Source organism: Pleurodeles waltl, chromosome 4_1 (assembly GCF_031143425.1).
Source record: "Pleurodeles waltl isolate 20211129_DDA chromosome 4_1, aPleWal1.hap1.20221129, whole genome shotgun sequence".
NCBI lineage: Eukaryota > Metazoa > Chordata > Amphibia > Caudata > Salamandridae > Pleurodeles > Pleurodeles waltl.
In genome coordinates this window covers 54,650,756-54,663,388 of record NC_090442.1, presented here as the reverse complement: position 1 = coordinate 54,663,388, position 12,633 = coordinate 54,650,756, and the positions used below count along the sequence as shown (strand labels likewise).

Genomic DNA, 12,633 nt, shown 5'->3' with positions numbered 1-12,633 from the left:
TTTCGGATAACAGCCGAACGCACTAACCGATTGCGCCGCAGAGACCAACCACCGCAGTGAGCGTGTTGGGACTCAATATATGTTTTTACCTTTGTGCTCCTGCCTGCAGCTCTAAGGTCCTGGCATAAGACAGGTAGGCTTAGACTCCATTGTGACATGTCTTACTTCTCTTAGAAGAAGGTTCTGAGTTGCCAGGCAGCTTATCTTCTGCCGGGCACACTTTCCTTTGCAGGCTTTCAGGTTGTGAATCCAGCACTGCTTAGGTGTCCATGTCAGACATGAGCAGCTCATTGAGCCCCACTGTGTGTTTTTTGTGGAGATACAACTCTCAGACTAGAGGGAGCAGGCGGGAAGTGGGTGAGACTCACACAGGGTGGGTGGGGCAGTTAAAGGATGTTATCTAATAGTGTAATCGAGGAGTTGGGTTTTTTGTGCACTACACTTTAACCAGCGATTCTTTCTAAAAGGAAATCCCAGGGCAGTACCCGCAATGAGTGGCATCCCCACACCCGAGGTTGCATTGTGGTAGCTGTTCCCTGAGCCCCTAGCCCCTGTCCCCATGTCGCCCTTTCTCCTCGTGTAACTCACCTCAGGTTCGGTGGCTCTGATACTTGCTGCTTCTGCGCGATCATCCCCATGATCTGGGCCTTTGTACGAAATGTCATGTGAGATGACTTTATTCAGCACGGCGTTTGTCATTTGCTTGGTTGTCCTGTCACTGTTGGATGTTTTCTTGCGCAGACTACTGTCTAATGGTGGGAAGGCCACGAGACACATGACTTTTCTCTTTCCTTGTTAGCATAGTTTCCTGCCACTGTCTTGTTGTGCTGCCTGCCTGTGAGACACGTGTCTTGCCCATCTCAGCTCCACTGTGGCATGTTAGATATGTCTTTGAGCAGAGTCCCGGTCCCAGAGCTGATGCCTTCTCTGCACTCTGGCTTGTAAGACTGCAGGCAAAGGCCCTCCCTGGCCCCTCAGCCAGATAGATACATTTACCTGCAGGGCTCAGCTTTGGTGAAAGATATTGGCGAGAGAGAGGAAAGGGGACGGCCCGTGGTGCACCCCCTATTTTGCATAGAACCACAGCCTCCTGGGAGGGCAGAGACATGAGGGTTCTCAGGGAAAGCCCTCCCAGGAGTGTTGAAGGGCAGGACGTGAAACACAGCTATCCCGGAATGGCCTGGTCTAAGATGCCTGTGCAATAGGCCTGGCCCTAGGCTTCCGGGGCTCTTCCTCGGCAGATGCCCCAGTGGTATGAGCCCGACCAGGGCTGTGCCCGACCAGGGCTGTAGGGCGCGTTGGGAGCGCGTTAGGGACGCGAAAGAGGGCGCAGGGTGCAGAACTCTGCCCGTTTCTCCCCAGGATTTTGGGGAGGACAGGGAATCTGGCCAGGTCAGTGACTAGGCTTTCCCAGAAGGAAAGTCCAGTGACAGTGGCATGTTGTGAAACACAAGATTGCTGGTGGTCTGGAGGGTGCTTTCTGTCAGCCACTTCTCCCGGGAGCAGCCAGAGAGCAGGCTGATGTCGTGCTCTGTCAAGCACAACACTGGCCCCAAACCACTGTCCTTAGCAAAAGCAGAAACATTCATAGTTTCAGTCTCCTGCATCTGATTCCTGCCATCAGCATGTGAACGTTTGGCAGTCCAAGGCTTGCCATGCAAACTTTCTTCATAGGTGTCCCATGCGAATGCATGGGCCTCATCACTACTGTCTACGGCAGGGCTCTCTGCTCAGCCTATGTAAGTGAAGCATTGGTGGTTCAGTGGTAGAATTCTGGCTTGCCACGCGGGAGGCCCGGGTTCGATTCCTGGCCAATGCAAAGCGCCCTTCTTTTGGCTTTGCTTTAGAAGTCAGAGATATAGACTTGGTGGGGAAAAAAATGTCAAAGAGTGACCCTGACGTGATTTGAACACGCATCCTTCTGATCTGGAGTCAGACGCGCTACCGTTGCGCCACGAGGTCCCTGTGCATGCAGTTCTCAGCCCCGGATCAAGAAATGCTTCTGTGCCTTTTATTGGCCCTCAGTACGCCTGTGGTTAAAGTAGAAGGCTTGGTGGCCCGTTTCCAGTCCTATTGGTGGAAATGACTAGAGGTGAAGAGATGAGAGAAGATAGAAATGTTGAGATAGAGCATGTCACGCAGGCAAAGCGAGAGCTCTAAGAGCAAAGCCAGACAGCTGTGTTTTAATTCAGGACTTGATGTAGGCAAAAGCATATGTCCCTCGGTGGGCTTGAACCACCAACCTTTCAGTTAACAGCCGAACGCGCTAACCGATTGCGCCACAGAGACCAACCACCTCAGTGAGCGTGTTGGGACTCAATATATGTTTTTACCTTTGTGCTCCTGCCTGCAGCTCTAAGGTCCTGGCATAAGACAGGTAGGCTTAGACTCCATTGTGACATGTCTTACTTCTCTTAGAAGAAGGTTCTGAGTTGCCAGGCAGCTTATCTTCTGCCGGGCACACTTTCCTTTGCAGGCTTTCAGGTTGTGAATCCAGCACTGCTTAGGTGTCCATGTCAGACATGAGCAGCTCATTGAGCCCCACTGTGTGTTTTTTGTGGAGATACAACTCTCAGACTAGAGGGAGCAGGCGGGAAGTGGGTGAGACTCACACAGGGTGGGTGGGGCAGTTAAAGGATGTTATCTAATAGTGTAATCGAGGAGTTGGGTTTTTTGTGCACTACACTTTAACCAGCGATTCTTTCTAAAAGGAAATCCCAGGGCAGTACCCGCAATGAGTGGCATCCCCACACCCGAGGTTGCATTGTGGTAGCTGTTCCCTGAGCCCCTAGCCCCTGTCCCCATGTCGCCCTTTCTCCTCGTGTAACTCACCTCAGGTTCGGTGGCTCTGATACTTGCTGCTTCTGCGCGATCATCCCCATGATCTGGGCCTTTGTACGAAATGTCATGTAAGATGACTTTATTCAGCACAGCGTTTGTCATTTGCTTGGTTGTCCTGTCACTGTTGGATGTTTTCTTGCGCAGACTACTGTCTAATGGTGGGAAGGCCACGAGACACGTGACTTTTCTCTTTCCTTGTTAGCATAGTTTCCTGCCACTGTCTTGTTGTGCTGCCTGCCTGTGAGACACGTGTCTTGCCCATCTCAGCTCCACTGTGGCATGTTAGATATGTCTTTGAGCAGAGTCCCGGTCCCAGAGCTGCTGCCTTCTCTGCACTCTGGCTTGTAAGACTGCAGGCAAAGGCCCTCCCTGGCCCCTCAGCCAGATAGATACATTTACCTGCAGGGCTCAGCTTTGGTGAAAGATATTGGCGAGAGAGAGGAAAGGGGACGGCCCGTGGTGCACCCCCTATTTTGCATAGAACCACAGCCTCCTGGGAGGGGAGAGACATGAGGGTTCTCAGGGAAAGCCCTCCCAGGAGTGTTGAAGGGCAGGACGTGAAACACAGCAATCCCGGAATGGCCTGGTCTAAGATGCCTGTGCAATAGGCCTGGCCCTAGGCTTCCGGGGCTCTTCCTCGGCAGAGGGCCCAGTGGTATGAGCCCGACCAGGGCTGTGCCCGACCAGGGCTGTAGGGCGCGTTGGGAGCACGTTAGGGACGCGAAAGAGGGCGCAGGGCGCAGAACTCTGCCCGTTTCTCCCCAGGATTTTGGGGAGGACAGGGAATCTGGCCAGGTCAGTGACTAGGCTTTCCCAGAAGGAAAGTCCAGTGACAGTAGCATGTTGTGAAACACAAGATTGCTGGTGGTCTGGAGGGTGCTTTCTGTCAGCCACTTCTCCCGGGAGCAGCCAGAGAGCAGGCTGATGTCGTGCTCTGTCAAGCACAACACTGGCCCCAAACCACTGTCCTTATCAAAAGCAGAAACATTCATAGTTTCAGTCTCCTGCATCTGATTCCTGCCATCAGCATGTGAACGTTTGGCAGTCCAAGGCTTGCCATGCAAACTTTGTTCATAGGTGTCCCATGCGAATGCATGGGCCTCATCACTACTGTCTACGGCAGGGCTCTCTGTTCAGCCTATGTAAGTGAAGCATTGGTGGTTCAGTGGTAGAATTCTCGCCTGCCACGCGGGAGGCCCGGGTTCGATTCCCGGCCAATGCAAAGCGCCCTTCTTTTGGCTTTGCTTTAGAAGTCAGAGATATAGACTTGGTGGGGAAAAAAATGTCAAAGAGTGACCCCGACGTGATTTGAACACGCAACCTTCTGATCTGGAGTCAGACGCGCTACCGTTGCGCCACGAGGTCCCTGTGCATGCAGTTCTCAGCCCCGGATCAAGAAATGCTTCTGTGCCTTTTATTGGCCCTCAGTACGCCTGTGGTTAAAGTAGAAGGCTTGGTGGCCCGTTTCCAGTCCTATTGGTGGAAATGACTAGAGGTGAAGAGATGAGAGAAGATAGAAATGTTGAGATACAGCATGTCACGCAGGCAAAGGGAGAGCTCTAAGAGCAAAGCCAGACAGCTGTGTTTTAATTCAGGACTTGATGTAGGCAAAAGCATACGTCCCTGGGTGGGCTTGAACCACCAACCTTTCGGATAACAGCCGAACGCGCTAACCGATTGCGCCACAGAGACCAACCACCGCAGTGAGCGTGTTGGGACTCAATATATGTTTTTACCTTTGTGCTCCTGCCTGCAGCTCTAAGGTCCTGGCATAAGACAGGTAGGCTTAGACTCCATTGTGACATGTCTTACTTCTCTTAGAAGAAGGTTCTGAGTTGCCAGGCAGCTTATCTTCTGCCGGGCACACTTTCCTTTGCAGGCTTTCAGGTTGTGAATCCAGCACTGCTTAGGTGTCCATGTCAGACATGAGCAGCTCATTGAGCCCCACTGTGTGTTTTTTGTGGAGATACAACTCTCAGACTAGAGGGAGCAGGCGGGAAGTGGGTGAGACTCACACAGGGTGGGTGGGGCAGTTAAAGGATGTTATCTAATAGTGTAATCGAGGAGTTGGGTTTTTTGTGCACTACACTTTAACCAGCGATTCTTTCTAAAAGGAAATCCCAGGGCAGTACCCGCAATGAGTGGCATCCCCACACCCGAGGTTGCATTGTGGTAGCTGTTCCCTGAGCCCATAGCCCCTGTCCCCATGTCGCCCTTTCTCCTCGTGTAACTCACCCCAGGTTCAGTGGCTCTGATACTTGCTGCTTCTGCTGCGCGATCATCCCCATGATCTGGGCCTTTGTACGAAATGTCATGTAAGATGACTTTATTCAGCACGGCGTTTGTCATTTGCTTGGTTGTCCTGTCACTGTTGGATGTTTTCTTGCGCAGACTACTGTCTAATGGTGGGAAGGCCACGAGACACGTGACTTTTCTCTTTCCTTGTTAGCATAGTTTCCTGCCACTGTCTTGGTGTGCTGCCAGCTTGTGAGACACGTGTCTTGCCCATCTCAGCTCCACTGTGGCATGTTAGATATGTCTTTGAGCAGAGTCCCGGTCCCAGAGCTGCTGCCTTCTCTGCACTCTGGCTTATAAGACTGCAGGCAAAGGCCCTCCCTGGCCCCTCAGCCAGATAGATACATTTACCTGCAGGGCTCAGCTTTGGTGAAAGATATTGGCGAGAGAGAGGAAAGGGGACGGCCCGTGGTGCACCCCCTATTTTGCATAGAACCACAGCCTCCTGGGAGGGGAGAGACATGAGGGTTCTCAGGGAAAGCCCTCCCAGGAGTGTTGAAGGGCAGGACGTGAAACACAGCAATCCCGGAATGGCCTGGTCTAAGATGCCTGTGCAATAGGCCTGGCCCTAGGCTTCCGGGGCTCTTCCTCGGCAGAGGCTCCAGTGGTATGAGCCCGACCAGGGCTGTGCCCGACCAGGGCTGTAGGGCGCGTTGGGAGCGCGTTAGGGACGCGAAAGAGGGCGCAGGGCGCAGAACTCTGCCCGTTTCTCCCCTGGATTTTGGGGAGGACAGGGAATCTGGCCAGGTCAGTGACTAGGCTTTCCCAGAAGGAAAGTCCAGTGACAGTGGCATGTTGTGAAACACAAGATTGCTGGTGGTCTGGAGGGTGCTTTCTGTCAGCCACTTCTCCCGGGAGCAGCCAGAGAGCAGGCTGATGTCTTGCTCTGTCAAGCACAACACTGGCCCCAAACCACTGTCCTTAGCAAAAGCAGAAACATTCATAGTTTCAGTCTCCTGCATCTGATTCCTGCCATCAGCATGTGAACGTTTGGCAGTCCAAGGCTTGCCATGCAAACTTTGTTCATAGGTGTTCCATGCGAATGCATGGGCCTCATCACTACTGTCTACGGCAGGGCTCTCTGCTCAGCCTATGTAAGTGAAGCATTGGTGGTTCAGTGGTAGACTTCTCGCCTGCCACGCGGGAGGCCCGGGTTCGATTCCCGGCCAATGCAAAGCGCCCTTCTTTTGGCTTTGCTTTAGAAGTCAGAGATATAGACTTGGTGGGGAAAAAAATGTCAAAGAGTGACCCCGACGTGATTTGAACACGCAACCTTCTGATCTGGAGTCAGACGCGCTACCGTCGCGCCACGAGGTCCCTGTGCATGCAGCTCTCAGCCCCGGATCAAGAAATGCTTCTGTGCCTTTTATTGGCCCTCAGTACGCCTGTGGTTAAAGTAGAAGGCTTGGTGGCCCGTTTCCAGTCCTATTGGTGGAAATGACTAGAGGTGAAGAGATGAGAGAAGATAGAAATGTTGAGATAGAGCATGTCACGCAGGCAAAGCGAGAGCTCTAAGAGCAAAGCCAGACAGCTGTGTTTTAATTCAGGACTTGATGTAGGCAAAAGCATACGTCCCTGGGTGGGCTTGAACCACCAACCTTTCGGTTAACAGCCGAACGCGCTAACTGATTGCGCCACAGAGACCAGCCACCGCAGTGAGCGTGTTGGGACTCAATATATGTTTTTACCTTTGTGCTCCTGCCTGCAGCTCTAAGGTCCTGGCATAAGACAGGTAGGCTTAGACTCCATTGTGACATGTCTTACTTCTCTTAGAAGAAGGTTCTGAGTTGCCAGGCAGCTTATCTTCTGCCGGGCACACTTTCCTTTGCAGGCTTTCAGGTTGTGAATCCAGCACTGCTTAGGTGTCCATGTCAGACATGAGCAGCTCATTGAGCCCCACTGTGTGTTTTTTGTGGAGATACAACTCTCAGACTAGAGGGAGCAGGCGGGAAGTGGGTGAGACTCACACAGGGTGGGTGGGGCAGTTAAAGGATGTTATCTAATAGTGTAATCGAGGAGTTGGGTTTTTTGTGCACTACACTTTAACCAGCGATTCTTTCTAAAAGGAAATCCCAGGGCAGTACCCGCAATGAGTGGCATCCCCACACCCGAGGTTGCATTGTGGTAGCTGTTCCCTGAGCCCCTAGCCCCTGTCCCCATGTCGCCCTTTCTCCTCGTGTAACTCACCTCAGGTTCGGTTGCTCTGATACTTGCTGCTTCTGCGCGATCATCCCCATGATCTGGGCCTTTGTACGAAATGTCATGTAAGATGACTTTATTCAGCACAGCGTTTGTCATTTGCTTGGTTGTCCTGTCACTGTTGGATGTTTTCTTGCGCAGACTACTGTCTAATGGTGGGAAGGCCACGAGACACGTGACTTTTCTCTTTCCTTGTTAGCATAGTTTCCTGCCACTGTCTTGTTGTGCTGCCTGCCTGTGAGACACGTGTCTTGCCCATCTCAGCTCCACTGTGGCATGTTAGATATGTCTTTGAGCAGAGTCCTGACCCAGAGCTGCTGCCTTCTCTGCACTCTGGCTTGTAAGACTGCAGGCAAAGGCCCTCCCTGGCCCCTCAGCCAGATAGATACATTTACCTGCAGGGCTCAGCTTTGGTGAAAGATATTGGCGAGAGAGAGGAAAGGGGACGGCCCGTGGTGCACCCCCTATTTTGCATAGAACCACAGCCTCCTGGGAGGGCAGAGACATGAGGGTTCTCAGGGAAAGCCCTCCCAGGAGTGTTGAAGGGCAGGACGTGAAACACAGCAATCCCGGAATGGCCTGGTCTAAGATGCCTGTGCAATAGGCCTGGCCCTAGGCTTCCGGGGCTCTTCCTCGGCAGAGGCCCCAGTGGTATGAGCCCGACCAGGGCTGTAGGGCGCGTTGGGAGCACGTTAGGGACGCGAAAGAGGGCGCAGGGCGCAGAACTCTGCCCGTTTCTCCCCAGGATTTTGGGGAGGACAGGGAATCTGGCCAGGTCAGTGACTAGGCTTTCCCAGAAGGAAAGTCCAGTGACAGTGGCATGTTGTGAAACACAAGATTGCTGGTGGTCTGGAGGGTGCTTTCTGTCAGCCACTTCTCCTGGGAGCAGCCAGAGAGCAGGCTGATGTCGTGCTCTGTCAAGCACAACACTGGCCCCAAACCACTGTCCTTAGCAAAAGCAGAAACATTCATAGTTTCAGTCTCCTGCATCTGATTCCTGCCATCAGCATGTGAACGTTTGCCAGTCCAAGGCTTGCCATGCAAACTTTGTTCATAGGTGTCCCATGCGAATGCATGGGCCTCATCACTACTGTCTACGGCAGGGCTCTCTGCTCAGCCTATGTAAGTGAAGCATTGGTGGTTCAGTGGTAGAATTCTCGCCTGCCACGCGGGAGGCCCAGGTTCGATTTGCGGCCAATGCAAAGCGCCCTTCTTTTGGCTTTGCTTTAGAAGTCAGAGATACAGACTTGGTGGGGAAAAAAATGTCAAAGAGTGACCCCGACGTGATTTGAACACGCAACCTTCTGATCTGGAGTCAGACGCGCTACCGTTGCGCCACGAGGTTCCTGTGCATGCAGTTCTCAGCCCCGGATCAAGAAATGCTTCTGTGCCTTTTATTGGCCCTCAGTACGCCTGTGGTTAAAGTAGAAGGCTTGGTGGCCCGTTTCCAGTCCTATTGGTGGAAATGACTAGAGGTGAAGAGATGAGAGAAGATAGAAATGTTGAGATAGAGCATGTCACGCAGGCAAAGCGAGAGCTCTAAGAGCAAAGCCAGACAGCTGTGTTTTAATTCAGGACTTGATGTAGGCAAAAGCATACGTCCCTGGGTGGGCTTGAACCACCAACCTTTCGGTTAACAGCCGAACGCGCTAACCGATTGCGCCACAGAGACCAACCACCGCAGTGGGCGTGTTGGGACTCAATATATGTTTTTACCTTTGTGCTCCTGCCTGCAGCTCTAAGGTCCTTGCATAAGACAGGTAGGCTTAGACTCCATTGTGACATGTCTTACTTCTCTTAGAAGAAGGTTCTGAGTTGCCAGGCAGCTTATCTTCTGCCGGGCACACTTTCCTTTGCAGGCTTTCAGGTTGTGAATCCAGCACTGCTTAGGTGTCCATGTCAGACATGAGCAGCTCATTGAGCCCCACTGTGTGTTTTTTGTGGAGATACAACTCTCAGACTAGAGGGAGCAGGCGGGAAGTGGGTGAGACTCACACAGGGTGGGTGGGGCAGTTAAAGGATGTTATCTAATAGTGTAATCGAGGAGTTGGGTTTTTTGTGCACTTCACTTTAACCAGCGATTCTTTCTAAAAGGAAATCCCAGGGCAGTACCCGCAATGAGTGGCATCCCCACACCCGAGGTTGCATTGTGGTAGCTGTTCCCTGAGCCCATAGCCCCTGTCCCCATGTCGCCCTTTCTCCTCGTGTAACTCACCCCAGGTTCGGTGGCTCTGATACTTGCTGCTTCTGCTGCGCGATCATCCCCATGATCTGGGCCTTTGTACGAAATGTCATGTAAGATGACTTTATTCAGCACGGCGTTTGTCATTTGCTTGGTTGTCCTGTCACTGTTGGATGTTTTCTTGCGCAGACTACTGTCTAATGGTGGGAAGGCCACGAGACACGTGACTTTTCTCTTTCCTTGTTAGCATAGTTTCCTGCCACTGTCTTGGTGTGCTGCCAGCCTGTGAGACACGTGTCTTGCCCATCTCAGCTCCACTGTGGCATGTTAGATATGTCTTTGAGCAGAGTCCCGGTCCCAGAGCTGCTGCCTTCTCTGCACTCTGGCTTGTAAGACTGCAGGCAAAGGCCCTCCCTGGCCCCTCAGCCAGATAGATACATTTACCTGCAGGGCTCAGCTTTGGTGAAAGATATTGGCGAAAGAGAGGAAAGGGGACGGCCCGTGGTGCACCCCCTATTTTGCATAGAACCACAGCCTCCTGGGAGGGCAGAGACATGAGGGTTCTCAGGGAAAGCCCTCCCAGGAGTGTTGAAGGGCAGGACGTGAAACACAGCAATCCCGGAATGGCCTGGTCTAAGATGCCTGTGCAATAGGCCTGGCCCTAGGCTTCCGGGGCTCTTCCTCGGCAGAGGCCCCAGTGGTATGAGCCCGACCAGGGCTGTGCCCGACCAGGGCTGTAGGGCGCGTTGGGAGCGCGTTAGGGACGCGAAAGAGGGCGCAGGGCGCAGAACTCTGCCCGTTTCTCCCCAGGATTTTGGGGAGGACAGGGAATCTGGCCAGGTCAGTGACTAGGCTTTCCCAGAAGGAAAGTCCAGTGACAGTGGCATGTTGTGAAACACAAGATTGCTGGTGGTCTGGAGGGTGCTTTCTGTCAGCCACTTCTCCCGGGAGCAGCCAGAGAGCAGGCTGATGTCGTGCTCTGTCAAGCACAACACTGGCCCCAAACCACTGTCCTTAGCAAAAGCAGAAACATTCATAGTTTCAGTCTCCTGCATCTGATTCCTGCCATCAGCATGTGAACGTTTGGCAGTCCAAGGCTTGCCATGCAAACTTTGTTCATAGGTGTCTCATGCGAATGCATGGGCCTCATCACTACTGTCTACGGCAGGGCTCTCTGCTCAGGTTATGTAAGTGAAGCATTGGTGGTTCAGTGGTAGAATTCTCGCCTGCCACGCGGGAGGCCCGGGTTCGATTCCTGGCCAATGCAAAGCGCCCTTCTTTTGGCTTTGCTTTAGAAGTCAGAGATATAGACTTGGTGGGGAAAAAAATGTCAAAGAGTGACCCCGACGTGATTTGAACACGCAACCTTCTGATCTGGAGTCAGACGCGCTACCGTTGTGCCACGAGGTCCCTGTGCATGCAGTTCTCAGCCCCGGATCAAGAAATGCTTCTGTGCCTTTTATTGGCCCTCAGTACGCCTGTGGTTAAAGTAGAAGGCTTGGTGGCCCGTTTCCAGTCCTATTGGTGGAAATGACTAGAGGTGAAGAGATGAGAGAAGATAGAAATGTTGAGATAGAGCATGTCACGCAGGCAAAGCGAGAGCTCTAAGAGCAAAGCCAGACAGCTGTGTTTTAATTCAGGACTTGATGTAGGCAAAAGCATACGTCCCTGGGTGGGCTTGAACCACCAACCTTTCGGTTAACAGCCGAACGCGCTAACCGATTGCGCCACAGAGACCAACCACTGCAGTGATCGTGTTGGGACTGAATATATGTTTTTACCTTTGTGCTCCTGCCTGCAGCTCTAAGGTCCTGGCATAAGACAGGTAGGCTTAGACTCCATTGTGACATGTCTTACTTCTCTTAGAAGAAGGTTCTGAGTTGCCAGGCAGCTTATCTTCTGCCGGGCACACTTTCCTTTGCAGGCTTTCAGGTTGTGAATCCAGCACTGCTTAGGTGTCCATGTCAGACATGAGCAGCTCATTGAGCCCCACTGTGTGTTTTTTGTGGAGATACAACTCTCAGACTAGAGGGAGCAGGCGGGAAGTGGGTGAGACTCACACAGGGTGGGTGGGGCAGTTAAAGGATGTTATCTAATAGTGTAATCGAGGAGTTGGGTTTTTTGTGCACTACACTTTAACCAGCGATTCTTTCTAAAAGGAAATCCCAGGGCAGTACCCGCAATGAGTGGCATCCCCACACCCGAGGTTGCATTGTGGTAGCTGTTCCCTGAGCCCATAGCCCCTGTCCCCATGTCGCCCTTTCTCCTCGTGTAACTCACCCCAGGTTCGGTGGCTCTGATACTTGCTGCTTCTGCTGCGCGATCATCCCCATGATCTGGGCCTTTGTACGAAATGTCATGTAAGATGACTTTATTCAGCACGGCGTTTGTCATTTGCTTGGTTGTCCTGTCACTGTTGGATGTTTTCTTGCGCAGACTACTGTCTAATGGTGGGAAGGCCACGAGACACGTGACTTTACTCTTTCCTTGTTAGCATAGTTTCCTGCCACTGTCTTGGTGTGCTGCCAGCCTGTGAGACACGTGTCTTGCCCATCTCAGCTCCACTGTGGCATGTTAGATATGTCTTTGAGCAGAGTCCCGGTCCCAGAGCTGCTGCCTTCTCTGCACTCTGGCTTGTAAGACTGCAGGCAAAGGCCCTCCCTGGCCCCTCAGCCAGATAGATACATTTACCTGCAGGGCTCAGTTTTGGTGAAAGATATTGGCGAGAGAGAGGAAAGGGGACGGCCCGTGGTGCACCCCCTATTTTGCATAGAACCACAGCCTCCTGGGAGGGCAGAGACATGAGGGTTCTCAGGGAAAGCCCTCCCAGGAGTGTTGAAGGGCAGGACGTGAAACACAGCAATCCCGGAATGGCCTGGTCTAAGATGCCTGTGCAATAGGCCTGGCCCTAGGCTTCCGGGGCTCTTCCTCGGCAGAGGCCCCAGTGGTATGAGCCCGACCAGGGCTGTGCCCGACCAGGGCTGTAGGGCGCGTTGGGAGCGCGTTAGGGACGCGAAAGAGGGCGCAGGGCGCAGAACTCTGCCCGTTTCTCCCCAGGATTTTGGGGAGGACAGGGAATCTGGCCAGGTCAGTGACTAGGCTTTCCCAGAAGGAAA

General features: G+C 52.8%; 5 non-coding genes across 5 annotated transcripts; 1 reads left to right on the top strand and 4 right to left on the bottom strand.

Moving 5' to 3' along the window:
- Positions 1–3,992: 3,992 nt before the first annotated feature.
- Positions 3,993–4,063, top strand: TRNAG-GCC (transfer RNA glycine (anticodon GCC)). The gene has a single exon. It is a non-coding gene; the product is annotated as a tRNA-Gly (tRNA).
- Positions 4,064–4,134: 71 nt separating this feature from the next.
- Positions 4,135–4,206, bottom strand: TRNAW-CCA (transfer RNA tryptophan (anticodon CCA)). The gene has a single exon. It is a non-coding gene; the product is annotated as a tRNA-Trp (tRNA).
- Positions 4,207–4,459: 253 nt separating this feature from the next.
- On the bottom strand, positions 4,460–4,533 carry TRNAN-GUU (transfer RNA asparagine (anticodon GUU)). The gene has a single exon. It is a non-coding gene; the product is annotated as a tRNA-Asn (tRNA).
- Positions 4,534–8,933: 4,400 nt separating this feature from the next.
- On the bottom strand, positions 8,934–9,007 carry TRNAN-GUU (transfer RNA asparagine (anticodon GUU)). Its single transcript has one exon. It is a non-coding gene; the product is annotated as a tRNA-Asn (tRNA).
- A 2,173-nt stretch (positions 9,008–11,180) lies between these two features.
- Positions 11,181–11,254, bottom strand: TRNAN-GUU (transfer RNA asparagine (anticodon GUU)). The gene has a single exon. It is a non-coding gene; the product is annotated as a tRNA-Asn (tRNA).
- Between the last annotated feature and the right edge of the window lie 1,379 nt (positions 11,255–12,633).